The 25,874-nt window shown below is 53.8% G+C and overlaps 1 protein-coding gene across 3 annotated transcripts in view; it reads right to left on the reverse strand.

Annotated features, from left to right (window-relative positions):
• Positions 1 to 9,278, reverse strand: part of TSPAN18 (tetraspanin 18) — a 181,901-nt gene extending 172,623 nt beyond the window's left edge. Inside the window, exon 1 of one of the 3 annotated variants that reach the window (XM_054511975.2) lies at positions 8,987 to 9,278. The gene's annotated coding sequence lies outside the window, so the exon portion shown is untranslated. Of the gene's footprint in view, positions 1 to 8,663; positions 8,805 to 8,986 lie in introns of those variants that run through there. The other 2 variants (XM_064576607.1, XM_064576608.1) reach the window with 2 other exon arrangements.
• Between the last annotated feature and the right edge of the window lie 16,596 nt (positions 9,279 to 25,874).

A 25,874-nucleotide genomic window follows, 5' to 3' on the forward strand; every position in this document is an offset into this window, starting at 1 on the left:
TCCTGAGCTTTCCATGGCACCCAAGGCTCCCTGCTGGGTTTGTTCCTGTCATATCTTCGGAGCCCCCACAGACGAGGGGCATACGGATAGAGGCCTCAGTGCATAGCAAGGAATGGTGTGATCACAAAGATGCTGGGACGAAGAATCCCCTCATTCACTCATTCATTCAGCATGTACATAAGCATTGATTCAACCCCAGGCAACGAGCTACACCCTGTGGGGTCTCCGCCTTTATTCCATGGATGGAAACAGACAATAGAATATCTATAATAATTCTAGCATTCACTGAATCCTTTTGAAGTGTCACATTCAATCCTCAGAGATACATTTGTGTATTTTAATCTTCATAAAATTCTGGAAGGTGAAATGGTGGCACAGAAAAGTTAAGTAATTTGTCAAAGGCCAAACAAAGGCCATGGTATGTGACTGAATCAGGATTTGAACCCAGGCCCTTATGTTCAGAAGCTGGACTCCCAACCTCTGATTGCATGTTGTCTCCTCTGCCTTCACTGCATGGGGACCAGGCTGCGTATCTGAACCCTCAACCGCATCAGCGGAACCCCCAAACCCTCTGGGGCTCCTCTGGGATGGGCTCTGGAGCCCAGAGCTGTCTGCTCAGGCCCCCTAAGCCCCCTCCTCAAGCAGAGAGGCCCAGACGTTGCCCCTGGGGAGAAGAGCCCAACTTGCCAAAGTCACAGTGACTTCTGGCGCGTAACAGAACCCAGGATAAATAGCAAGCACGGACGATTCGTCTCAATAGGCTATTCTTAACGTAGGAGAACATGGAAAAGACAGACAAGACTCCAGAAAGGTGGGTTGGAAGAACGTCGCTGGCGCCTTTCATTCAGTCATTTCAAATCGTTATTTCTAGAAAACATCCTACCTGCAACTGGTTACAATTCACATATGTCCATGTTCCTTGAATCCAGACCGGACACCCCACCTGTCCGGACAGCAGCATCTGACAGGTGCTTAGCTGCGGACTAAGTGTGCTTTAATGCAAACATTTACCTCCTCTCTGCTCCTCGCTGGGCTAGAAGGTGGCTATAAATCCCCACCTTATTGCTCAGAAAACGCAAATGTACCAAGACCGATTTACCAATCACCTGCCAGGGGTATAGACATAGGAACCTGGGCCAATTCTTTGACCTCTTGGGTGTAAAATGGGGCAATCCTAGTACCCACTTATTATGGGTTGGATGGTGTACCCCCAAAAAGATACGTGGAAGTCCTAACCCCTGGTACCTGCAAATGTGTCCCTATTCGGAAATGGGGTCTTTCCACATATAATCAAGTTAGGATGAGGTCTTTCGGCCCTAATCCAGTAGGACTGGTGTCCTCATAAGGAGAGCAAAGATGGACACAGGGGAACACCATGTGATGAAAGGAGCAGACACTAGGTCCTGTCCATGAGCCAAGGGACACCAAGGATTGCCAACAGCCACCAGAAGCTAAGGAGGAACAAGGAAGGACCCCCTCATAGAGCCCTGCCAATACCTTAATTCCAGGCTTTTAGTCTCCCGAACTGGGAGCAAAGACATGCCTGTTGCTTCCAGCTCCCAACTGTGGCCCCTTGTCACGGCAGCCCTGGGAAACCAGCCACCTCTAGGGCTTTCGAGCTGCTCCGGCCCTACTCCAAGTGTTTCAGGTGGCAGAGGCTGCCAAGTGAGGTCAGGGGGCAGGAGTGGATGAGGGGTGTTTGAGGGGCCCCGCGATGCCCATCTCCCGGGCCTCAGTGGCCTGCACGCCCGCCAGTGCTTCTCAGAGAGGCAGGAGACAGCCTACCTCCCTAGCATCTTGGTGGCAGCTTTGGCAGAAGCTCACTCTCCTCAGCCCCAGGTGCAGGCATCCACTATGCCCGGGGGGGCCCCCCTCAAAATCCTGTCTGGAGGAACCACTCTCTTCCTAACCAAAGACCCTTCCACTCCGGTGTCCAGCCCACCGGCTATTCCTTTAAGGGGGACAGTTAATCCCCATTATTCTGGAGGTGTTTATGTTTTGGCTGGAGAAGTGCTTCATTCCCCTACAGGCTAAAAGCCTCAGCAGAGGAGCGCCCGGGCCTGCTCTGCTGGCGGGGGCCTGAAATGTCAGGCACCAGGTGGCGGGGGTGGGGGGGTGCTCATCCCCCAGGAGGCTGAGGCGCACTGCCAGAGGGAGCAGACCTGCCAGGGAGAGCGCTGCCAGACAGGCAGCAACATGGGAGGGGGTGCTCCGCAGCACCCCGAGCCCCGCACCCATGTGGTAATTAGACTCCAAAAGACAGGCCCGGATCCAAGGGCCAGAGCTTCAAATTCTTCTCCCATTTTCAATGGAAGCCATGTTAGTTCAACAGGAGAGCAGAGGCTGAGGCCATGGCGGGGGCGGGGCGGGTGGCCTGGAGTACCTCCACATCCAAGAGGTAAGAGTTACAGGCCGGGGTGCTAGGCCCACTTCTAGCCTCTCCTCGGGTGCTGATGCTTTGCAAAGGCATCTCTTCCTTCTTACTCAAGTGGCAGACAAGAGATATGCAAACATGTTGACACCTTTAAGCACCAGGGCTCGACTAGCCTTACGGCTTCCCGTATGCTCCCCATTTTGCAGACAAGAAAACTGAGGCTCAGAAAAATGAACGAGCACTAAGTGGAAGGGTCAGGATTCCAACCTGGGTCTGACTATCTTCCTGCCGGCAGAAAATCAGGGCTGGAGGCCCTCCTTCTTGTTCCCTGCCCAATCCCACAAGGAGCAAAAGGGCCAGCACGGAGCTGCACAGATGGGACAGGAACCACAGGTAACTCTGTATGTCATGGGGGGGGGGGGGTGCCACGCTCCAAAGCTTAAGAACTCCAAAGTAACTCCCAAAGCAGTGGGGGGGGGGGGGGGGGGGCGGCAAATGCCCACAGATTTGACTGTGAATACCTACAACTATGGTTTCTCTCACCTCATGCCCCTACCCTTCTCCCTCAGCATCCAGATAGGTCCTGCAGTCTCCCCTCCATGCCATTAGCAATGGGAGGAAGAGATATCAGAGGTAGGTTCTGGAAGATCCTGGAAGTTCACAGGGCAGTAAATTTCAGTAAGCCAAAGGAGGCCATGGGAGCGCTGGGCTGAATGAAGGTCAACGGCCCAGCTTAGAAGTGACCTTGCTGTGTCCTCACTTGTAAGTCCCTTGGCTCCTCTGTATGCAAGCTCCCTCCAGTGTATTATGGACACTATACGATCTGCCCTGTGATCACTTCCATGTACACAGTCTGAAATCTATAAAGAGCAAAGCATACCATGGATTCTTAGGGAACGGAAGTGTCCATGTTTTATGGGCTGACTACATACTAGGTCTATGCTAGAAGCATTAAATGCATCATCTCAATTAATCCTCAAAGTACTCTCTTTGGGAAATGTAAATGCAGAGTTAGTGCTCAGCAAATCTTCATGCACTTCCTGGCATTCCCAGCCTCCCTCGCAGCTGGCTGGGGGCCATGTGACAGTTCTGACCAATGCACTGGAGCTGGTGTGATGGGGGTCACCTTCTGGCTGAGGCAGCTGGGTGTCAGAGTGCCTTTCCCACCTCTCTCTGCCCCTCGGCTGTAACTAGGGATGCCATATATTCCAGAAGGTGCAGCCACGGAGACGGTGAAGTCACCATCCGCCTGGGTCCCTGAGTAACCCTGTGGAGCAGAGATCCACCCCAGGCCAGTCCTGTGAGCAGGAATTACACTCGCGGTGTGAAGCCACTGGGAGTCTGGAGTCCTCTGCGGTGGCAGCTGATACTTAGCTGAATGCTGTCATTGCTACATTGTGGCTATTCTTCTGCTTTTCACAGATAGGGAAACCAAGGCCATAAAGCCAGTGGGTGGCAAAAACAGTGTTCAAATTCACATCTCTGACTCCGACATGCATCTTCTTCCGCTAACAACCTGTTGTTGCTCAGTAAGGTCATTTCGCTCCTGGAAGGAGCCTTGGCCCCCAAAACTCCTCCCCCTCAGTGTCCCTCGGATGGCTGAGAAATCGATGCAGGAGAAAAGAAGGAGTCTCTTCAGGCACTGAGCCTGGAAGCTGAGCAAAAGCAGGGAGGACAGGGCCTGACGGAATCTCAAAGCTATCATTCCTGGGGCTTTGGGGCTCACAGGAGGTTCTGTCTGATATAATACACGAGGAGGAAATATCACACAGGGGTTTAGAGCCCCGGATGGGCAAACAGATTGACCTAGGTTCAAATCCCAGTACAACCACTTTCTTGCTTGATTTTTCGGAGCCTCACTTTAACATCTGTAAAATGGGGACGAGATCTGAACCAGCCTGGTGGGTGCAGATGGGATGAAGCGCTATCTAGATGCTGGTCGATGGTGAGCATGCCCACAACGTGACCCACCACGAAGATCATCCCTGGGAGGGCTCAGGGCACCAGCCTTGCTGGAGGGGGTGAGGCAGAGGGGCAGCGGGAGGAGGCTGCCCCCAGCTGGGGGCCCATAAAGCCCAGAACACACACTGGCCCGGCCCATGTGTCCACAGCAGACCAAGGGGCAGAAGACAAAGAGGGAAGCAGGGCCGGTCCAATGTAATGCAACAGAGCAGAGAAGTCAGGTTATTTATTTTAAAGTCACAAGTGTCTTCTAGCAAGACAGCCTTTTATTTGGGTGACTCTGGGAATTGTTTATCAGCTTAAACTCATTATCTGCACATATGGTCTTCATACTATGGTTCAGGGCGGGAAACAAAGGATGGAAGGGAGAGGATGGGCAAACACTAGGGGAGGAAATATCATCCCTCAAGTGCCAGAAGCCGGGATATTTTCAGTGACGTCACACTGGGCTTCCTGCCATGGGGATGGGGCTATCATGCGAATACTCACAAGGTTTTAACTCGGGCGTCCCTCAGTGAGGGAGGGAAAGGAAGGGGGAAAAAAGCAATTTATTTTATTCACTCGTGTCTTCCATTCTCAAAGCAGACTCTTCCCCGCCCTCACACACACACACACACACACACGCGCGCGCGCGCCAAGCCCCAGTATATCAGAGCTGGAAAGAATCAAAATTGACCCCTCCCATTTCACGTAATGACCGTGATGAGAGCGAACATTTGCTGAGCATCTACCACATGCAGGGCACTGTCCTAAGTGTTCCACATGTTCTATCTCATTGACGATTCACAAAAAATCTGATGAGGTATGATTCGTCCCGTTTTGCAGATCAGGAAACTGAGGCATGAGAGGCTGAATGGCCTAAGGTCACACAGCCAATCTGTAGGAGAATACCGACATTCAAACCCGGGGAAGCCTAACCACCACACAATATTGCTGCTAAAGAAACAGCAAAACAGGCTCAGAGAGGGGCAGTGACTCCCTGAGGTCACAAAGCTCCATTTGAGAATCCACAAGAGAATCAGGGCTCAAACACAAGTCTCCTTACTCAGGGTTCAGGGACCTTCCCACACCCCCTGTTGCCTCTCGGTCCACGCATGCACGCACAGGACCAGCGAACATGCTTATGCTCATCTCCAAGTTGCTTAATTCGTTAATTAAAACAGCAATCTTGGGTGCAGACAACGGACAAGGGTTGGACCTTAAGATAATCAGTGCTGACATGAAAGACCTACTTTGCTAGCTGCAAACACTGGGGCTCATCATCTCACCCTTTCTTTTCAAAAAGAGTTTCCTTCTCTGCACACACACCCATCCCCCCCACCCCACCACCCCCCGCTGCAGGATCCAAGTGCTGATTCAGGTCCAAGGTGCCAGCCCGTGCAGCAGGAGGAATCCAAGCTGCCAGGTTTGCTCCATGGCATCAGGTTGCAGAAATACCCGATCGACCGATCATCTGCTCCGGGGGACCAAAGTGCTGGTTTCCAAGGCCCCTCTCCCTCTGCGGTGTACCAGCTGAGCACGAACAAATGTTCCTGATTTTCCTTCTCTCCACTGATGAAATAGGCCAGAAGAGCAGCCCTCTGGAAAGAGGGGTCCCTCAGAGGGGCGGCCCAGCCACCAACATGTGCTCTCCTCAGGGAAGGGGAGTGAGGGCTAGACACGCAAGCACTGGTCACCGACATTACCTTCTCTGTCCAAAACAGCGGTCTGATGGGGGACAGAAACCTGGCTCATTTTGTTGTGCAGGGGTGGGGCAGGGTGGGGCAAGACAGCGGGAGAGGTGCTCTCCACTGGACTCAAGGCAGAGCAAGGGCTGCCTGCTTCCCTAAGAGGTTATACCCTCCTGCCTTTAAGCTGCAAGCCCAGCCAGATCTCCTGGGCCAACACGTTCAGTTTACAGACTGGGGAAGCAGATTCAAGGCCGAAAGTGACTCGCCCAAAACCGCACTGCTGATCCAGAAAAGGTAGATTTCAAAGCAGCCCCCAAACCTTGCTGTTTCTTCCCCTCCTTAACCCCTCCCACAAATCCCTGCCATAATTCCTTGCCTCAACACCCCTTCCCCTCCTGTCTTGCCCAGCACCCTGTGTTCCAGCCCACCCCCACACCACTAAAACCTCATCCAGTAACTTGGTAGCTCTTTCTAGGCTGACGTGGAATTTTTTAAAGGAGGAGGGAATACTTCGTAGATGACCCAAAGTATCCTAACTCTAACTCCAGAGGAACTTCTGCTTCTGGAAAGTGCCCCGGTAGACTGCCATTTCAGCCCTGGGGTTGGGTAAAGATGTCCTGAGGGCCAGTGTTGGAATGGATTTAGGGACAGGGAGATAAGGAGACTGAATTTCCAAGACTTGAAATTTTGCTGAATCAGAGATCTTGGAGTTTACACCGGGTCCACACGTGATATGCTACCCAAACGCAAGCACCAGCGGCCCTGGGGTCTCAGTTCCCTCCTCTCCTTAGGGCAGGTGGGGTGGGCCGTGGATGGGGGACAGAAAGAAGGGGTACACAGGAGCTGCCGGCCCTCAGGGGACCCGTGCTCACACCCAGGTCCCAGGGGCAGGGCTGTGCCTGGCAGGCTTTCCCCTGCAGAGAAATAAGAGCCACTAAAAACAAAACACGACCCAAAACTCCTTTTGTTTTCGGGCCCCGTGGAATGTCTTGAAGACATATCCAGAGACATCCATCGGGCCTCTCCACCCTTTCCTCTGTCTCCTCCCCCCACCCCTTCTGTTCAAAATAAAAATCATGCTGATCTTTCTTTATGGCACCTCGGCCCTACAGCATTTTGGTAACATCCAGCAAAAACGTGGTGGGCTGTATGGAAAGCCAGAGCCTCAACTAACTCTCTTTCTGGGACTGCCCCCATTTCCATCACCTTTGCAGGGGACTCTGGGGACACGGGAGGGGGAGGGGCTGACCAGTGAGCACACATTGCTAGCCAAGAGACACATGAAAACTTCCCACGGCCACTATAAGGCCACTGCCCAGTCTTTGATTTGCTCATTTGTCCTCTCTTGGGGTGCAGGGAGGAGGGAGGGAATTAAAGAGAAAGAGGACGCACTTCAGTCCGCGTTCAATGTCGAGCAGCCCCTAACAGGACAAAGCTAAGGCTCTTCAGAGATGCCCGCAGCAGTCCTGCTTCCTAAGGCCGCGACACAGATACACAGGATCCACTCACGGGGGCCCTGAGGTCAGAAAACGGGACACACCACAGGTGTCCACTAACAGCTGTGAAATGACCTGATGAACGTGGCCTGTAGACCCAAACCCAAGAGTGGAGGGACCCTTGTCCCCGTCTGAGAAATCCACCACTTCAGCACGGACTGCTGAAATCCTTAAGGGGCCCTCATGACCCGGGTCCTGTGCCTGCCAGCTTACTGTGCCCAGAGAGAGGATGGATAAGAGGGGTACCCCCAAACCGTCATCCAGCCCACACCATCTGGCCACATCCAGGAAACAAAGGTACAACTTTTACAAGAAGGGTGCATTCAGCAATTTGGGCTGCAGACCCCAAAGAAACCTCGACAAGTTGATCCTCTCATCCCCTTTCTCTACACCAATTCGCTATTAAAGTTTCTCTCGTTGTTGTTTTTCTGGGGGTGAATTTTTTATTCACCCATGCACCTTGCCTGCTCCCCAAGAAAAGCCACCTCCTGACTACCAAGCTTTCCTGCACACGGTGCACCCCAGCTTCACGCTCGGACCTCTCCCCCGCCGTCGGACGGGGCCGGGGGGTGCTCCTCCGCGTGGGAGCCCCGCGCGTGTTGGAGGGTCTGTGGTTGTAGGTCCTGGATTTCGGTGCAATGGTCTCGCAGGAACCAGGACTCGCCTTCCTGTGGGTGAAAGGGCCGGGGAAGGGCTCCCCCTGGCGGGGGCCAACTCACCTCAATCTAGCGGGGATCCAAAGCTGGCGCGAGCCCACCCGAGCCAAGCAACCCTCCCAGAGGACTCCTATTATACACCCTAAATCTGGACGTGCCAGAGAGGCTCGGATCCACCGAGCACCCACGGAGTCTCCGCTTCGCTTCCCCAAACCGCGCACACCGCGTACGGGATAAGGGGGACCCGGGAGGAAAGTGTGGCGCCCCTGCCCCACCCGCCCCGCCCGGCTGCTGGGACCCCAAAGGCGGCCCGCCCTCGGTGCCCTGGCTGGGCCCAACAATCCTGCCGGCCCGGATCCTCGCTCCTAATCCCTAGTCTCTACCTGACCTCCTACAGAGTGGCCTGGTGCGCACCCCCGCCCTCGGGGCGCAGCCCCCGCTGAGACCCCAACCTTGTTAACCACACCTGCTACCCCCCGCCATCCTCCCGACGCCCCCCACTCACCCATCCAGAGCGCCCAGCGCCGACTGGGACTGCACCTGTCTGGGGGGGGGGAAGCTTCTAGCCCGCGGATTCGGAGCAGGGATCCGGGGCGGGGATCGGGGCGAGCACTTCTCCCCTGCCCCCTCCCCAGGCTAGTTTAAGTAGAACTTGGTTTCTGGGCTTCCCCGGGACCGTTCTGGGATCCCTCCCCCGTTCCATCCCCACCCCCGACCGTGCCCAACAGTCGCCGGGGGTGGGGTGGGGGGAGCGCGCCAGGGGTCTCCAAGTCCCCGGGGACGCAGCCGCGGGGCGCACGGAGGGCGCGGAGGTGCGGACCCCCCTACCTTCCAGCAGCAGCAGCCGGACCCCGCGCCAACTCCCGCCGGCGGCCGCGGGGGAAACTTTCCCCGGGCGGAGAGGCGCGCTCGCAACTTGCTCGGCGCCGGCTGCCTTCCCGGTGGCGGCGGCGGCGGCGGCGTGTCCGCGGACCGGCTGGCGCGAGGCTGCGGCGGCGCTGGCTCGGGGCTCGGGGCTCGGGGCTCGGGGCCGGGGCTCGGGCGGCCTCGCGCGGCTCCGCTGTGGATCGCTTGGCGCTGCGTCCGCCCCGCAGCCTGGAGCCCCCGAGACGCCGGCGGCAGCTGCAGCCGCGCGCCCGCCCGCCCGCCGGCCCCACCTCCCAGCCACCGCTCCGTCCCTCCCTCTCCCCCGCGCTCCCTCCCCTCCCCAAACCTCCTCCCCGCCAGGCTCCAGTCGCCGCCGCCACCGCTGTCGTGGCGGCCGCCGAGAAGGCACGTCTCCTCCGGCGGGCTGCCCCTCGCCTCCTCCCTGCCTCGGGCTCGGCCTGCGGTGCGGCATCCAGGCCTCGCTGCGGGGCCCTGGGGCCACCCTCTGCCCTGCTCCCGTCCTTCACCCCCTGCCCGCCTTCCCGCCCTGCTGCCCGGGCCCTCGCTTCGTCTGAATTCGGGAGATCCGCTGGGGAAGTGGGGAGAGTGGCATGCTAGACCCGGAGTATTTATTCCGGGGAAACTTTCACGCTGGCCCCCCATAACCGACTGCAGGGTTGGAGGGCGGATGACCGTCCATCCGGACCCCGCTGCTTCTCCTGGGCCTCCTGCTGCCCTGGGAGTACCTGTTGAAAGCCGGAGGGATTCACCCTGCCCAGGGCTGCTTCGGCGGGCTGCGGATAATAGAGGCCTTGGACGCCGGTGAGGAGGGGGCGGGGCTGACCCCAGACCAGATGCAAATGAGTTGATTGCGAGAGGCCCGCGCTGTGTCTCCAATCTCAGGACCTATCTTTTCATTTGTTCCGCTGCCACAGCCACACACCCCCTCCCCAGCCCCTGACACAGGACTTCACTGAGACACTTAACCTCTGAACTTCCTGCTGCAGACGAAATGAGCAAGCAAGCAGATCGAAGGGGACAGCCCAAGTGAAAGTGCTTGGTAACCCCCCAGATGAGAGGGGTTCTGGATGCCCACTCCTCGTCCCTAGGGAGCTCTTTTTTGGGGCCCCTGCTCTGAAGCTTCCCCGGGGCAATGCCTGATGGCCCTGGAGATTCACGCAGGCCGGAGCTCTGCAAGGGGCCCCTTGGTCAGCTGATTCTCACTAAAGAGTGAGTGACTGATAGGCTTTGAACCTATTCCAGTCTTGGGTATAAGGGATGGTAATATCGGGCCCCAGGGCAGTTTCCAGGGGCAGGAAATCGCTGCCTTTCCTTACCCACATTCCAGGAAAAGGATACACCCCTCTAAGGACTTTGAGGATGTCTGGTCCTTTCAACCCATTCACTGAGTCCTAGGGTAAATTGAGAATGGGTAAATTGAAGAGGTGTGACTGGGGGAAATAAACGTGGTCCGCCTTTCAAATGGACCCCGAGTGAGCAATGCTTAACTCAAGGGAAGAAAATCTCTGATAACGCAATTTCTGTAAAACAAGGACAAGCAAAACGCTAAACGGATTCAGCCTCCAGGGTCACCCCTTCCGCTGCCAAAACAGAGTTGGGGGAGGCTGACCCTTTGCGCTGAAAAACCCCACAGGCTCTGCGTTTATGGAATGCTGTTGGAAGAGGCAGTCTGTGTGGGCCTCCTTGGACGGAGGCGCCACATAAATTTAAAGAGGGAAAAGGTTCAGCCTCTAGTGAGGGTGCTGGGGCCTGGGAGGTGGAGGCCAGAGACAGCAGGAGCAATAGATGGAGTTTCTGAGGGTCTGGGGGATTGGCAGAGGCCGGCAGGGGGAGTGGGGGAGGGAAGCACCGGGAGGGGAAGGCAGAGCAGGCCAGTTCGACCACTAAGCCGCCCAGCTGGGAGGTCAGCCCCAGCTCCAAGTCAGAGTTTCCCAGACCTCAGCCGTTCTCCTGCTTCCGTCAAGAATCCGTGCACCAGATAAGGCTGTTTGCTTAATAGCTTTCTTTAAATCAACTCTTGTTTTGTTATTTTTTTACTTGTTTTTACAAAGAAATGTTATATCATTCCCATAAATGGAAAACCAGCATCACATTACTATAAACAGAAGGTCCCATAAAAATAAATACAATGAAAATAAAAGTGTTATTAAATTCTAACAATGTATATTTAACCACAATAAAAAAAAATTTTCCAGCAAAATACAGCTGCCTAAGGAAGGTGCTGAGCCCAAGGCCCCACTCTCTTGTAAAGGGAGATTAACAAGGGCTAGAAAGGTGTTAAAGACACATTAGCAACAAACTGAGACTCCAAGTTGTGATCAAAAGGGTTGAAAGAGAACAGAAAGGGACGCCCCCACCTCCAGCTCCGCAGGCCAGGCCGCCAGGCCGGCAGGGAGACTGAAGGCCCATGGAATCTCCTTGAAGACCTCTGATGCCCCAGGAAAGGCAATTCTAAGTACTTGTTGGCCAAAGTTAAGGACCCCAAGAGCTTAGTCCTGGGTAGGAGGAGGTGATCCTGGTGGCAGAAAGCGGGCCTCCTCCTCACAGGGTGACCCTGGGGCAGTTGCTCCTTTCTCTGGACTCAGTGTCTCCACCATATGCAGGAGGCTTGGACAAATGGTCTCTGGAATCCCATTTACTATTCTTCGATAAAAGCAAGAAAGGCACCGGGTCATGGCTTATCAGGAAATTGAGAAAGAGAGGGTTTCACCCGGGAGGGGGGGAGGGGAAGGGGAGGCTTGGAAAGGGAGAGAACATTGAGGGGGGCACCGAGGAGGGTCAGCACTCCTCAGGAGGGAGGGAACGGGGTGTTAGGGCCACTGTTGACCAACTGCAGTCTAGGTCGTCCGAAATCCAGAGGTGGCCCAGCCCAGAAGATTCCAGATTCCCCATTTACCCATCCTGGAAGGAGCCTTGTAGAGAATCCACTGTAATCCAACCACTTCATTTTATAGAGGGGAAACTGAGAAAGCAGCATGGACTAGATCCTAGTCATGGTTGGAGACCTGGGCATCAAACTGAGGCCCTTTCGACTTCTCCTGTGTTTGGGGTTCTAGTAGAAACAGTTCTTTTGAAAATACTCACCTCTCCTCCAAGGGGCTCTTAGACTTCACTTTTCTCTGACAGCTGGAAAAAAACGATGAAATGGTCTGAAAACCCCAAACTCACTGGAGTGTGGCCAGTGTTGGGCAGCCCATGTCACTGGACAAAGGACACCGGAAGTGAGCATCCACACGCTGGCACCATGGGGACCCTAACGCAGAGCAAAGAGCCCCAAACCAGGGGTCCACGGGCCCAGGTTCCAGTCCTGGCTATCTTGACAATTCCTTCCTTTCTTAGGCCTCCGTGTTCCCATCTGTAAAGTGACACATTTGGGTGCTATCCGTGGGTCTCGAGTTGGGCCAGCAGTCCCGTCCCCAGGTGCCTAAGGACTGGGGGACAGAGGGCGAGGCGCCCTTGCAGCTTTCCTTTTTCTCTGTTTTGTACGACGGTGTCTTACATGAGAAAGTGTGTCCTTCACTTATAAAGAATTTGAAGTCACTAGAAGTGATGACCTTTTCTTGCTCCTAACCTTTGTAAATTTAGGGCTGATTAGACAGGGACCCTGCCTTGTTCATGTCTGGGTCTCTAGGACTTTCTAGAGTCTGCGCTCAGAGGAACATTGGATGCCACCTGCTAACTGTGCCCCCTTGGGCCAGCCACTTACACTCTCTGAGCCTCAGCTGACGTAGGTTTAAATGGGAACTGGAACCACACCTCTGGCACTGGGTGGCTGTGAGCTTCTCAGGGAAAGCTCTCAGCCCAGCCCCTGGCACATAGTAAGTGCTCAGCAAAGGGCAGACTCATGTGTGAATGGACGAACGGAGGATGCTAGAAGGGCCAGGTCCTTTCCCCAGGAGGTGTCTCGACCTTACAACCTAGCTTTTCCAAGGCAGCTTGCATATTAAATATTTAATCATTGCCTCCCTGGTTTTTTTTTTCCTGAATTGTTTCTTTTTATGTGTAATTTGCAATCATTTCCCCCAAAGTGACAGTTCATTAAATGTACAACTGAGTGTGATTGAATCTGTTTATTTTTGTGATGATTTTCATAGAATAAATTTGAAAATCCTAGGAACATCCTTTGGCAGTTTGAAGACTGTAGGGCCTGGACAAGTTTCAGGGACCCTCCTGCTTTCCCTCTTGGTATCCCTCCACCCAGCTGCCCACAGGCCATGGCCAGCCTCTCTGAGTGTCCTCAGCACCAGGGCCAAGGGCTTGCCTGCCAAGGTCCTCCTTCAGCTCCAGGAATGCTGCTGGCTGGGAGCTGGAAGAAAGGGGTGGTGCTCCCACCCTCCCCCACAGCCTCTGTAGGAAAAGAGGTAGATTCTGGATGGCTATCCTGGGAGGGGCCCTGGGGTAGAGTTTCCTGGGTGCTTTGTAGAGGCTTTCCGGAAAGCAGCTCCCTGGAATAGATCCTACGAGATAGGGAGACTGTTGGACCATCATCATCCGCCTTCATTGTTTTAATTAACTGCTAGTAATAATACAATACTAATAACTGCCATCAGGGAGTGCTTTCTAGGGTAGAAGCTCAGGTTGTAAGGGCAGATAAACCCAAGTCCAAAGCCTGGTTCCTTTATTCATCAGCTCTGTGGCTTCGGGCAAGGCACTTTGCCTCTCTGTGCTTTAGACTCTTAATCTTTAACATAAGGAACGCGTACCATGCCAGGCGCTGTGATGAGACCTTTAGAACACAGGCTCACTTGAGCCTTCTAACAACTCCATTAGGTAGGGGTGACTAGGGATCCTATTTACAGAGACAGAACTCAGAGACCCACCCAAGTTCATCTAGCAATAAAGAAAGCAAGTTCAAACCTTTCTCTTTTCACTTTCGTGAGAGCAGGAGAGAGCAGTGGGCAGGGGGAGGTTAAAAGACTTGGGGCCACCCTGGCATTGAACTTTCCAGCTGTTGGCCTTGGCCAAGTGACCTGACTCCTCTGAGCCTCTCTCTTCTTCCTCTTCACAAATGGGATGAGAGCACCTACCCAAGGAGGCAGTTGTGAACATCAAAGGAAAAGACATCTGCAAAGGGGCTTTGATAAACAGAAAGCACGTAACAAATGTAGCTTCTTCGTCTTTTTTTTTTTTTTTCTTAATCACCTTTATCATCCATGTAGAATGCTGAGATGACAAGTTTGGAACTAGGGTCCCCCGGGTACAAGTCAGTCATGCAATAAATATTCATGAAGGTACCATATTTGTGAACTCGCTCCACACCTGGACACCCAAGCCGGAGTCAGAAGAAGGAATGTGTGTGGTCCCTGTCCTTAACTGGATGATGGATGGGGGAAACAGTCAATACGACTGGCAGATTTTTAAATTTAAGACTCCTCTTATGCAACAGTTCTCCCATTTTACAGATGAAAATGCTGAGGTTAAACTGGGGTTGGGCTGGGGCCACTTATCCAAGATCTGCCAGCAACTTGACTTTGGAGTTTAGGGGATTTGAGTCCTGCTTCCCAAATCAGCTTTCTTCTGACCAAATGTCTTGCCTCATTTTCTGCGCTCCAAGCTTCAGTTGCTCGAGGATACCTTCTCCCCCTCCGTGAGATCTGAGTGCCTGCATCTCTCTTCCCCAACCCAGAGCCTGTTGTGTACATCTTTCTGCGTTCCCATGCCAACAACTCCCAAAGAGGAGGAACGGGAAGGCAAATTACATCCAGGAGTTGCCCTAGAAGACCCTAGAGGTGGGTCCATGGCCAAGGGCTCATCTGCCCGTGAGCAGTGGACACCTCGTCTAGGGTTGTTAAATCCAGCCAAGGAAGTAAAAGTGGGACTAAGATCAGCTTCTTTGCAGTGCTGGAATGTCGCGGCTCTTGGACTCTGGGACAGAGGAGCCCTGGGCTGAAATCTCAGCCCGCTGAGACAGACCCTGGGCAAGTCACTTAGCCTCGTTGAGGCTCAGGTTCGGCCTCTGCAAAATGGAGATAGTATCAGCCTCTAGGGGAGTGGGAAGGTTGATCGAGCTAACACATGGAAAGTGCTCACAGAGGGCACAAGGCAAATCTGGAAGACTGTTGTACCTATTTTCCTTGCAGACCAAGTGTCATGGGTACATGAAGTTTTGAGAGCCTACAGTGTGCTTTGGGGGAGACAATGCTACAAAGACCACCAGCCAAGAACTTTTCTGAGCTCTTACTAAATCCCCAGCACTTTGCTCGCCACTATACCTGTATTAATTCCTCCCAACAATCCTAGGAAGAAGTGCCCATTATTGTCCCCATTTACGGAGGAGAAAACTGAGGCTCGGGAAGATTGTTACCTGTCCTCGATTGCTCAGCAGGGGAGTGCAGAGCTGGAATCTGAACCCAGGCAGTCATATTCCAGAGCCCACGATTCTGTATCCTGACTCACTCGACTTCATGTCCATTATCTCTCTGTTTGTCCAAATCACCCAGAGATTATTAGTATCATGCCCATTCTACAGATGAGCCAAGAGGAGAAGTGAGGTTCAGACGGGTGGAGTGACTCACTGCGCAGTACAAGAGCAGAGCTAGAAAGGTCCCAGGTGCACTGCTCTGGCTCGTGGCTGTGACTTTTGAGACTGGGCAATGGGTTCCCTCCAAGCAGGAAGGGCTGTCTGTTCTGGAGCTAAGTGACCCCACAGGGAGTCACCTCAGGCCACTGGGATGTGTGCTGGGCATGGCGACAGGAAGGCCAGTCCCCCTCCTGGTCATTGATTTCGATGTCCATTCTGGGGCACCCGTCAGCAGCAGAGAGCAGAGCTGAGGAACCTGGATCCGTGCCCGGCTGTGTCCCAGCTCGGCTCGAGGACAGATCTGTGCCTGGCTGCCACAGTGATGGGGCTACTTCTCCCTCACTGCCTCCAACCTCCTCTCCTCTCCCTCCCTCCCACCCCCTTCCTCCCCTCCTTCTCCCTCTGTTAAGGCTTGAATCGTGTTCCCCCAAAAGATAAGATCCTCTTACGTCCGCTCCCCGCTCTGCTAAATGGGAACTTACACTTGTGAGAAGAATCCCGCTCTCTTCCCTGCACGAGGATCTCAGTTCCCCTCGTGGAGCTCACGGGGCCTTGACGGTGGAAGGAACCATGCTGATTGGCTAGTCCTCTGCTTGAGTGCGTGAGTGTGTGTACAGGTGAGGAACATGTCGGTGCTTGTATGTGAGCATGTGTGTGTCTATACTTGCGTGTGCACATGCCTGCATGCGTGTATAGACGTGTAAATGTCATGACGTATGTCAGTGTGTGCATGGGAGAGAGAAAGGAGGGGGATACGTCCATGCTTGTGTCTGCTTAGTGGCATCTCTTTTTTTTTTCCAGAGTGAGGCTGATTCACTTACTCAAATGAATGTTCGCATCGTGACTGACTCATTTAATGGGAACAGCTAGTTCATGTGCCAATATGTGAACTGACCCTCAAGACCCTTTCGCCAAAAAAATACGGACTGTATCTTGTTCTTGAGTTATCAAGGGCTGGACGAGGATCACGTGCTTCTCCCAGCGATGCCTGCTGGCGTCGGGCTAGCGTTCTGACAAAAGGGGACGTGTGAGAGCTTGGGAAGGAAGGCAGGAAGAAGGACCCCCAGAGGAGAGTCTCGCGCAGTTTATCAAAGGTGATTTTGCCCCACCGACTGTCCTTGCGGATGAGAAAGCCCACAGATCCCACAGATCGCGGCGGAGAGGTGGCAGCCAAGTTCATCCGCTGATTTGCGGCAAACCTGGGGCCAAGGCCCGTGTGTCCGGCTGTCCACGTCTCTCCTTCTAGTTTTCCTTCTTCCCAGGTGTCTGCCTTCTCCGCCACCTTGCTTTTGATTCCAAATACGTAAGCCCTAATAAACCTAGAGACAGCCTTCTGCCTGATTTATCCCCAGTTATAGAGAAGCCAGAGCCAATTATAAGGTGGATAAAAGGCCCCATGTGCAGTTTTTAGAACTGCTTCCCCAGCATAAACAGCTTAACTCTGTAAAGCTCCCCCAGAATGTTTGCTCAGTGGCGCCATGTTTTAAGAGGCTGACCTTTGCTACAAGACCTCGGGTCCACTCCGATGATTGCAACGTAGCAGGTCACGGCGGCTTGCCACGGGTGTGCACAAACCAGCCGCTTTGGGACAGCCTTGTCCAGCGTTGAATTCACAGAACCTGGCACCTGGTAGGGGCTCGATAAGTACCCAGTGAATGGAGGCATAAATTAAATAATCAATAAATATCAGCTTGTGCAAAACAGAACTAGGAGATGAAATCCTCTGAAGGGAAAAATATCAAATAGCCTATCCTCCTCTGCCAAAAAGATCTCATTTCTTCTGATCATCTGGCCCGCCAAGCACCCCGTTACCGGAGAGACCACGCCACGTCCTGGGGCATGATCCCTCAAAGCAGAGGTTCCAGCCTGCTTTAGATTTCCGCCTGTGTGCTGGCCACCATGCCGGGTAAACACTGGGCATAAGATGGGGAATCCGACGGATGTGGTCCCTGCTTTGATGGCGCTCCCAGATCACGGGCAAGGCTGTCTACTGTGGGATTTAAACATAAAAAATTAAAATTAAAAAATAAAAAATAAATTAAAAAACTAAGGAGGAAGCAAAGGGGGAGATGTTGACAGCAAATGCAACCAGACGGGCCAAGAAAGGCTTTTCATGACAAGTGAAGCTGACCTGTGAGTGCAGAGGCGGCCCCGGTCCCTCCTCCCGCCTGGCATCCCAAGGCAGGGAAAAAGCGCTGCTTATGGGAATAGGGAGTGACTCGCCCCCCCTTAAGGGGCCCACAGCGGGGGCTTTATTGGAGATAAAAACCCACTGAACAATCCATACTCTACTTGCTCTAGCCTGGAGCCACTGCCCCTAAAACAAACGAACTAACAAGAACTCAAGGGAACAGTTAAGCCCTGAGAGAGCTCCCTGGAGCCAAGGACACCCAACACCTGCTGGCTGTCTGGCGGTGGGGGGTGGGGGTAGGGGTGGGGGTGGGGGCAGGGGTCTGACCCCACCCAACATCAGCAGTTCGAGATTCCAGGTCCAGCTCTGCCGGTGCCATGCTGGTGGCCTGGACAAGGCCCCGCCCTTTCCGAGTGGTCCGGGTTGGCGGAGATGAGCCACGGGTCCCTTCCAGCTCACACTTTCTGCGGCTCTAATAAATACCTCTCTCTTCCCTGTCCTCCCTGCCTCTCTGCCTGCCGTGCCTCCACGTAGGATGCTGCTCATGCCGGGGTTGTCCTGTGTCACTCTTAGCAGTGTGACACTCACCTTCCAAAGCAAGTTTCCTAGGGCGCCCTTGGCCACAGGGCTCACAAAAGACTCAGCCAAGCCCAGGCCTGGGAGGGAACCCCAGCTTACACCACTGGGCTCAGAAGTGAAAAGGTAAAAATGCCGGGTGCCAGTGGTCCAGGGGCCTGGGGAGCACGTGGGCAAAGGGCTCAGGTAGACCCTGCCTCTCCGCATTTGGCCTTCCTGTGGCTTGCCAGAGATGGTGATCCAGGCTCTTTCTCTCTGTCATCCATAGAGGAGTCCATTTCTACTAGGCGTTTCCCCACAGAGCACGCCCACCCCTACACAGACCTCTGAGACTAGGGTGGAATACTGATCAAAGGTCAGGCCTGCATCTGTCCTTGCTGTTTTCAGAGGAAACTGAAGTTCTGACAATGACCTACCAGGCCCAGCCTCACCTGTCCCCCACCCATTGCCTTATTTCATCTCCTCCCATCTCCCACCTTGCTTACCGTTCTCCAGCCATATTAGCTCTTGGCCATTCCTCCAACACTGGCATTCCAGACATGTTCCCACCCCAGGGCCTTTGCACTCACTGTTCCCACTCCCTGGAATCTTGGCCCAGATAGCTACATGACTCACACCATCTCATCACTCCCAAGCAGCAAGGATTACCCTGGCCACCGCTTTTAAAATTGCAAATTGCAATCCTAATACCACTAATCCTGTCCTAATTTTCATAGGACTTCGGGTCTTCTAAGATCCTTTTTTTTTTTCTTTTTGGAAGATTTTTAAAAATTTATTTATTTTTAAAGATTTTTATTTATTTGACAGAGAGAGACATAGCGAGAGAGGGAACACAAGCAAGGGGAGTGGGAGAGGGAGAAGCAGGCTTCCCACTGAGCAGGGAGCCCGATGTGGGATTTGATCCCAAGACTCTGGGATCATGACCTGAGCCAAAGGCAGACGCTTAACGACTGAGCCACCCAGGCGCCCCTCTTCTAAAATTCTGTATCATGTACTTATTCATAATGTTGGAGGATAAGCTAGTTGTGGATGGAGGTCCTTGTGTCGTTCACTGGTGTATCCCTGTACCTAGAACAAAGCCTAGCACAAAGGAGACACAAGATGGGGAACGCGTGGATGGGTGGGAGCCTTGGACTGGGACTGTCTGAGAACAAAGACAGTGCTCTTAGCGTTTTTGTTTCCATGCAGCAGGCCCTGACTGGGGACCCCCCAGGGCTGAGCCCAGTGCTAGGCACCAGGAGCCCATTAGCTGCTAGATCACCGATCACCGATCACCACCACTACCACTAACACAACAGGAGCTCACGTTTGCTCAGCTCTCACAATGCCAGGCTTCGTTCTCAGCGCTTTGTATTTGTGAATTCATCTAATCCCGGCAGCTACACTCAGTGCTGGGTCCTGTCATCACCCCCACATCCAGAGGAGGCCCAGAACATGAAGTAGCTTTCCCAAAGTCTCAGTGCCGGCAAGTGGCAGAGCTGGGCTTGGAGTCAGGGGTCTGGCCCCAGAGCAGGTGCTGCTGTCAGGGAGCCTAGACACTGATAGAGGGGACAGACACTGTGCCAGTGACTGACTCGTGCCGAGACAAAAGGACAGTCCAAGCATGCTGAGGAGGCAAAGGGGGAGATGTTGACAGCAAATGCAACCAGACGGGCCAAGAAAGGCTTTTCATGACAAGTGATGTTCATTGAGGTTTTAAAGGATGTATAGGAGTTCACCCTCTGAAGAAAGGGGGAGGATGTTTCAAGTCAAAGGGAGGAGGGCAGGAAATATCGTGAAAACCCTCTGGGAATTGCGAGGGGTTCGTATGATGAAATCATGGGATGCCCACGGGGAAGGGGGGAGGAAGCCAAGCCAGAGAAACAGGTAACAGCTGCCGAAATGCTAAGCTAAAGAATTTTGGCTTTATGAGTTCTGGAGGCTGGGGGCTTAAGTGGGGTAGCAAATTTATTCATTCAATCAACAAACATTTTGAAAATGTTTGCAATGGAACAGGCACAGTCCCACGTTCTGGGATGTGTGAGCTTCAAAACTCACTCCTAGGAGATAGAAAAAGGACCTGGCTTAAATCCTGACTCACAGCAGAGGTTCTATGGTCAACTGCTAATGGAACGAACGAATGAATGAATGAAAGAATGAACTTCATTCCTCTACCCAGCTCCCTACGAATGAAGCTTTGACCTATTGCACGAAGCTCTGCACCCTGTTCCTCCAATCACCCATTCCTCTGCCCACCCCCTGCAAGGAAATGACAAGGAGAGAGATCTATTAGGACCTGGGTAGTCGTCTAGAGACCATCACCAAGTGCAAACACCTCTGCCCCCCCTCAGATCACTGGCACTGGCAAAGGGAGGCAGCCTGGCCCTCGCTTCCTGGTGCCTGTTCCCCCGCCTGGGCTCAAATCCCCGGGACAGTAAATCACAAGACAGAAAAGATGGGGCAGGTGATCTTGCTAGTTTGTGGGAGGGCTCACTTGCGAGCAGGGCTTGGCAAGGGGATTTATTTCCTTTAAATCTTCTTCCTCCTGCCCTTTTGCTTCAAATTTCCTTTAGTTCATCTCGTGTTTACGGAGGTCGGTTAGAGCCCTCTGGGGACCTCCTGAGCCTACTGAGAGTAAGTTAGTTAGGCAGGCACATGTTTATTGCCCACCTACTGTATACGGGCCACCGTGCTAGAAGTCACGCCAGAGGGCAACCCAGTAGAACACCAGTGACCACCGACAATTACCAGAACCTGCTCCCAGCTGTGTGCGTCAGCTCATTCAAGCCACAGACAGTTCTCATCGGCCACTCCTACTATTAGAGCCCACTCCACAGAAATGGAAGCTTTAGTACCAAAGGGAGGCTGAGCTGTCTGAGGGACAGTGCTCTTGACCGTGACTCCGTGATAGGACAGGAGGCCCATGCCTGGGTCTGGGGTGGGGGTGGGTGGTCGGGGGTGGACAGGATAGGATATGTATATGTGCACCTGCTCACAATACAAGCAGAGCCTCTTCACGGACAATGTGCGTGTGGTTGTTTTATGTCCACAAATCCCTTTAAAAAATGGAGCCTAATTCCCTTCCCTTTAAGTGTGGGCCTGACTTAGTGATGCCCTTTTTTTAGGGAAGTCTGCTTCTCCCTCTCCCACTCCCCCTGCTTGTGTTCCCTCTCTCGCTGTGTCTCTGTCAAATAAATAAATAAAGAATTTTATTTATTCATTTGACAGAGAGAGAGCACAAGCAGGGGGAGCATCAGGGGGAGAGGGAGAAGCAGACTCCCTGCTGAGCAGGGAGCCTGATGCAGGGCTCAATCCCAGGACGCCGGGATTGTGACCCAAGCTGAAGCCTGATGCTTAACCAACTGAGCTCCCCAGGCACCCCTAATGATGCCCTTATAACAAACAGAATGTGGCCAAAGTGACTATTTCAGCTTCCACCTTCCTTTCTCCGGCTCTGTCTGTCTCTGTTTGTCTTTCTGTCTCTCTCTTTCAATCCTCACTCTGGGGAAGCCAACTTCTACGAGAAGAGGTCCATGTGGTGAGGAGCTGGGCCCCCAGCCAACAGCCATGTGAGTCTGCCATCTTGGAAACGGGCCCTCCGGCCCCAGTCACACTTTCAGATGACCACAGCCCCAGCTGCCATCTTGACTACAACTTCACGAGATGCCCCACACCAAAGCAACCTAGCCGTACATCATCAATTCCCGACCCACAGGACTGTGTGAGAGATTCTTTTCTGCCTCTGACTGTGGAGAAGATTTGTTTTGCAGCATCGGATAATTAATGGAATGTGGACCGGCCTTGGGAGAGAGCAGAGAGAGGCTCCTGGGATCTTAGGGGTAGGAGGGCAGAGAAGGGGGCTCCGTGGAGGGCAGCTGTCAGTTGAGTGGATGGATTGGATGTAGAGGGACAAGGATGATGATGATGTCCGGGGTGTTTGCCGTACACCTCACAAGCTTCTCATGCATTACTGATGTCATCTTCATAATAGTGCTATGTAGTGGGGCTTTATCACCCTGTTTATCTTTATCACCCTCTACTTAAAGATGAGGAGACAGAGGCTCAGAGGGATCCAATGAGCTTCCTGAGGTCACAAAGTCCATGCAGAGCACAGTCAGACTAGACCACACTGAGCCCAAAGCTTGCGCCCTCGACCATTATGCTGCCCTTTGATGGGAACCTGGTACTGAGGGACTTCAGGGTGGGGGAACATGGGAACAAGAGTGAGGGCCCAATGGGCTGGTGACAATCTATTGCTGGGGAAGAGAAGAGCCGGGAGGACTAGAGGGCTAGGACGTTTGCAAGTCCAGCCATCGGCAAAGGTCGTGTGGGTGGTCACGACGGGGACAGAGACACCTTCCCACCATGCTAGATAGCCCCGGGAAGTAGGTGGTTCGGGTTTGACATGTGTGCTTCTGCTGTGGGAACTCAAGGATGGCACATTTGATGGGGTAAAGCTCAGCTGACCCCAAACTACAGTGGAATACTATAGGGATGCATTTCTCCTTCATATAATAGTTTCAAGATTAACAAGTTTCTTCTATAGTTTTCCACCAAAGTCATTATCATTTGAAAATGAGTCCCTGGCACCGCCAGGTTCTAGCCAGTGGGAAGGGGCAAGAGAATGCAGAAAAGGTCCAGCCAGGGTCTCAAGGCATGACCCAGGAGTACCACCATGACTTCTACTCACAGCCTTTTGGTCAGAACTTGTCAGTGGCCACATCCAGGTGCAGAGAAGGACGGGAAATGCAGCCACCTCAGTAGCCAAGTGGACACCTGCAGGTGCGTTACTATGGAGGAAAAGGACAGGGATTTGGGGCACCACCAGCAGCCTCCGCAACAGGGGGATACTGGACGGGGCTTGATCCAACAGATGGGACACTGTAAGCTTAATCCAGACTGCCCCCTTTTCTTAACCTTTTCAAGGTAAGGAACATCTTTGAAGACCTTGAGAAAGCTGAGGACCCCCTCCGCAGAAAAATATGCATATACATAATAGTGATGGACCCAAAGTTTGTGTCCCCCCACACTTCCCTGCCAAATGCCTATGTTGAAGCCCTAACCTCCAATGTGCTGGTATTTGGGAGGTGATTAGAAGGTGAGGTCTTGACGGTAGGACCTCTATGATGGGGTCAGTGCTCTTACAAGAGAAAGTGACACCAGGGCTTCCTCTCTCCACCACGTGAGGATCCAGTGAAAAAGCAGCCATTTGTACATCTGCTGGGACCTTGACCTCGGACTTCCCACCTTCTAGAACTGTGCAGAATAAATGGATATTGTTTAAGGCACCCAGTCGATGGTGTTTTGTTATAGCAGCATGAGCCTACTAAGACAATAATTTTGCATACAAGTTCAGGGGTTCTAAGAATCCTTTGGCATCCATGCCCTTCAAGTGAAGAATCCGTGGGTTAGAAGCTGGTCATAAATGCATTAATCACTGCGATTCAGATCTGAGCTACCCAGCAGCCAAAGCAAAAAGGAGATCCTGGGTTCTATAGCTCTCCTTTGTCTTGGCGGGGGAAGCATATTGAGTTCTTTGAAAGAGAAAAATCTCTTTCCTGGCACCATCGTCCGGGAGGAATTTATCTTTTGGCGGCAAAACAGTAGAGCTTGTGCAGGTTGCCTGGGAATCCCAACCTGGCAGGATGGCAACACCACCTTGAAATGCGGAACACTGTCAGCTTCGTCTCCCCAAGGATAGGCGGTGCCCTGCCCTGGGTGTAAATGCAGCTCCCGGTTCTGAGGCAGGCTGCTAAACAGACGCGTGGGGACATATGGAAGGCCCTGGGCACACAGCCGCCTGCAGGAAACGCTTTGAGCAGCCAGCGTGCATTGGCTGCCACTGTTCCTTGTGGTCCCCATGGTCCCCACCCAACAGCCCAGACCCACCACGCCTCTGGGCCCCCGGGGGGAAACCCTGCCTGGCAGCTGTCCTGGGGACACCAGGGGCAGAGTGCTGATGACTGATCCTAGAGCACACAAGGGTTGTCTCCGGGTCCTGCGGGGGGGGGGGGGGGGGGGCTCGAGTCCCCGCCCCCGCCCCCGCCCCTCCTCCCCCTGGGCCCAGTGCTCTGCTTCTGATGCTGCTCATGTTCTGGGGACCATTCTCATACTTTTCTCCTCTGCTCTGCTGGTCTGGCTTTCACCGTGTGCTCTCTCCGCTATGTTAGCCCCTGGTTGCCTCGGACCCTGGCCCATTTGGCTCCTGGCAGCCCACCCGAGTCTGTTCTCCCTGTATCAGTCTCCCTCTCTTCTTCCTGTCACCTGGTCACCCCCATCTCTCAGCTCTCGTTTTCCCTTTCCCTTTGTCTGTCTGTCCACCCCTCCATGTGTCTCTCTGTCTCTGGGTCTGTTTTTCCGTCTTCTGTGACTACTCTCTGTGCTTTCTCCATCCAACTGCCCCCACTCCTTCCTCCCCTCCCCTCCTTCCCTTCCACTGCCTCCCTCCCCTCCATCCTGCTCTCCCTTCCCTCTGTCCTCCCCCTGTACCCTCCTTCCCCTTCCCTCCCTCCTTCCTCTCTCCCTCCCACCTCCTCCCTCTCTCCCCTCCCTCCCCCCTCATTCCTCCTTCCCCACTCCTTTCTTTCTCCCTCTCTCCTCCCCTCCCCCGTCTGTCCCTCCCCCTCACCCCATCCTCCCTCCCACCCTCCTTCCCCTCCACCCCCTTCTCCCCTCCACTCCCTCCCCTCCATTCCTTTCTCCAACCTCTCTCCTCCCTCCCTCTCCCTTACCCTCCCTCCCAACACCCTCTTCTCACCTACCCTCCCCCTCCCTTACCTCCCTCTCTCTCCTCCCTCCCCCCTCCCTTCCTCCCAATGCCTTCTTCCCTCCTACCCTCCCTCTCTTCCCACCGCCCTCCTCCCTCCCTCCCTCTCCTCCTCTCAGCGTTTTAGCTCAGTGCATCTCCCTCTCTGTTACCAGTATCAGTCTCCATCTCCAGGCCTCTCACTCCGTCCATCTTGCTTTCCTGAATCTCAGAGAAGGGGTCTGAGGCCCAGAGAACACTGGGGTGAAGCACAAGGACAGTGAATCAACTCAGAACCCTGAATCTGTGCCTTACACATCGCCCCTTCCCCACAGCCCGGTCACTCTAGTCTCTGGGACAGCCCCTCATCGCCCTCTGTCCCCCCGCCCCAACACACACACACACACACACACACACAGAGTAGCCCCAGAGCCCAGCCTGGCCCGCAGGCCTCTCCGTGATCCTGGCTCCGTTCTACTCCGGGCTGGAGTGCCTGGTTGCCATGGTTACCCCCGCTCGCCTCAGAGGCCACAGGGGATGGCTGGCGCTGGTGGCTTGGACTAACTGGGACCAGAAACACCTCCCTGGCTCCTGTGTCCCCCCAACAGGCGTCTCTCCCCATCTCCAAGGTATTCCAGCCTGGAGAACCCACTGTACTTCTCTAGGAGGCCATACAACCTTCAAAAGGACATTTGAAGGTCTTCCTTCGAAGGAAGTCAGACCCACGGCTCCCTCATCTCAGCTGGATTCATGACCAGGACACCATTAGCCAAGTGTAGATCAAAGCTGCTGAGCCCTTGCTAACACTCATGCATGCAATCATTCAATCATTCATTCATTCAAACATTTGGAGATAGAGGGTTGAATAAAGATAGGT

The sequence above is a fragment of the Mirounga angustirostris genome, unplaced genomic scaffold (assembly GCF_029215605.1).
Source record: "Mirounga angustirostris isolate CCGP_5_RB_7025 unplaced genomic scaffold, mMirAng1.0.hap1 SCAF_13, whole genome shotgun sequence".
Classification (NCBI taxonomy): domain Eukaryota; kingdom Metazoa; phylum Chordata; class Mammalia; order Carnivora; family Phocidae; genus Mirounga; species Mirounga angustirostris.